The sequence below is a fragment of the Carex rostrata genome, chromosome 19 (assembly GCF_964058835.1).
Source record: "Carex rostrata chromosome 19, lpCarRost1.2, whole genome shotgun sequence".
Taxonomy (NCBI): Eukaryota; Viridiplantae; Streptophyta; class Magnoliopsida; order Poales; family Cyperaceae; genus Carex; species Carex rostrata.
This window is the reverse complement of record NC_135936.1, coordinates 3,572,157-3,575,328: the sequence shown is the minus strand read 5'-3', so window position 1 is coordinate 3,575,328 and position 3,172 is coordinate 3,572,157.

Genomic DNA, 3,172 nt, shown 5'->3' with positions numbered 1-3,172 from the left:
TCTTGTACCAATTTTATAAAATTATCTACTGCAATATACTATTATAGCTTGTTCCTGTCAGTGATATTATTTAAGGAATTTAATGCAAAATCGAACGGTAGAGGACAATTAAGAAGATGACTAGATGAGTATGGAGAAGTCTTAATTCTCGATCACTTTTCTTTTTTTTTGAGAGATAATAGTGTTTTTTTCTTAAATCTTTGCATAATATGTAAATTTGTGAACGGGCTCGAACTCTCGACTTTTTAGTAATCACAATCGTAGAATTTTTGTCCTAGCTAACTGTGCTATTGTCTTATCTCACTTTTTGAAGTATAAATTTCTGAATATATATTCTTACAATATGCATATCCAAATAAGTTTGAATGGAAGTTGATTCACTAATTTTACTATACATTATATGTTTGGATGTAGCGAGAATAGCGAGAACAACGAGAATAGTGCTGTTCCGATTCATTCAAATATACTCAGGAACAGCGAGAATAGCGCTGTTCTCGCTATTCCTACAAAAACATGGAATAGCAAACGTACTCAAATGTTCAATCGCTGTTCTCGCTATTCTAAATGTTCAATCCAAACAACATTCCGAATAGCTTTGAGTTAGCGCTATTCTTAAATAGTAGCTATTCTAGCTATTCTTAATCTACTATTCTCAACAGTAGCTATTCTAGCTATTCTCTAGTGCATCGGGATTAGAAAATTGAGATAAGAAACTAATTAAGTTATTATAGTATAATTTTATTTTATAAGACAACTAATAGATATAATATTAGTAAAAAATATTACAATATAAGTATTAAACTGCTATTTTTAAATTTATAAAGATAACTAGGACTAAGTCATCTTTAGTTAACACATAGTTTCGCATATGTTAAAAATGCATAATATATCACCCAAAATTTGAGTGTAGCTCCCTCAAGTATTCCTGATCTCGGAAAAAGGAATGTGCAAGAAAAAAAAAACAAAAAATCGTGTTTACTACATATTTCATTATGTCATTAAAAAAATATCAAAATATATAAATATTACCAAAAAGAAGAAATTCATATTTAGTACTCAAAAACTTTGAAATTACGTCTTTACCACTCTAAAATCTATAATTACATATTTACTATCCAAAATTCTAATAACTCACATATTTATTCAATATAATTTAAATATATATTAAATATACTCAAAACTCAAATTAATTATGTTCAGAATTTTAGAAACTGTAACTAATTAAGGATTAATTAAAACTAAACTCATTACCTCTGTACACGCTCTAACAACATATAATAATATTAAGCCGTGCTTATCCGACCACCCCAATGTATCTCATTTGAGCCTAATCGCATCAGCAGTCCTAGCCCCTCCTCCTACCACCCCACATAAATAGCCAACCGCAACCACCCACACTCCTATTGTCAGAAACTGACTGTAATAATGGAGTAACGAGTCATGCAGGAGACAACGGTCAACGGGAGAGATTATAAAGAACAATGAATGCAAATAAGAGCTGGAGATGACAAGAGTCCAATATGAATGTGGATAATGGGTTCAGTTTTAATTAATCCTAATTAATTGCAACTTATATAATCTTTAAACATAACTAATTTGAATTTTGAATATATTTATAATATATTTAAATTATATTGAATAAATATGCGAGTTATTAAAATTTCGAATGGTAAATATTAATTACAAATTTTGAAGTGTTAAATAAATAATTTTAAAGTTTTTGAGTGATATATATAAAATTCTTCCTATTAAAAAATACTGAAGTTCATAATATTTATCTAATTATAATGGTGATTGGTGAATAAAATAACTTTTAATATAATATATATTAAACTATTTAGTTTATATTTACTATTTAAATATGAATATTAAAATTTAAAATTATATTTGTATATGTATCTATATATAGAGTTAGGCTGGGGTGCTATGGATAGCATAGTGGCCTCTATGCTACGGCTCAATATTCGAGTTTTCAAAATCCAAACGGTCGATCCGAACCGTTCATCTTATTCTCCATATTAATATCTGCTTGGAGACCAAATTTTATAATTTTCTGAATTTTTTTACTATTTATTAAGCCACTTTGAAAATCGCTAATCCAACGGTTTTACTGTTTTGTGCAGCCACCGTTGGATCAAGAATTTTGTAAAATACTTAATAAATAGTAAAAAAATTCAGAAAAATGTAAAATTTGGTCTCCAAGCAGATATTAATATGGAGAATAAGATGAACGGTTCGGATCGACCGTTTGGATTTTGAAAACTCGAATATTGAGCCGTAGCATAGAGGCCACTATGCTATCCATAGCACCCCAGCCTAACTCCTATATATATTCAAATAGATATGACTATCTACATTTAATTTTACGACTACGGATCGAATACAATCGGATATTATCCTTCCGTTTTCACCCCTAAAATTGACTGGCTCGAGTCCTCTAATGCGAGTGTTGTAATTCCTTTTTCACCAGGCACAATATTTTGTTAAATAATATCGAAACACGGTGTCGGTGAGTCCCGAAATTTTTAAATATACCATTATACAAAAAAAAATAAACCAAACCACCACTTTCTCTCAAAATTTCGAATTTTGACATGGCCGCATTCCCAAAATGCGGCCACTTTTCTGCGGGCCGCATCTAGGGGATGCGGCCACCTTTTTTATTTTTTATTTTTGCTTTTTTCTCTTCTTCGTGCAGTTCAATTTGAATGGAAAAAAAAAAAGGTGGCCGCATCCCCTAGATGCGGCCCGAAAAGAGGGAGCCGCACCTAGGGGATGCGGCCATGTCAAAAATCGAAATTTTCAGAAGTTGTGGTTGTTTGGTTTATTTTTTTTGAAAGTGTGGTATATTTAAAAATTTCGGCGGTGAGTCGGTCTGACTTTACATTAGTTCACTTTTAACTTTCTTTTGAAAATATTTGTTGTAGAAGGATCCAACCTTTAATGATTGTTTGCACAGAAAATATTTACGGGATTAGCTAAGTGAAACACGTTTTAAATGAAAAAAAAAATTTAAGGGGAAGAAAAACTAGCAAGTACCTGCAACAATAATATTTTAAGTTTTTAACTATAACCAACCAGCTTAATGTTTTAAAACATAAAGTCGCGCAATCTTGTCATGTCCGAAGCAAAGGTGCTTTCGAAAAACAAGTTCCATATTTAAATATATTTA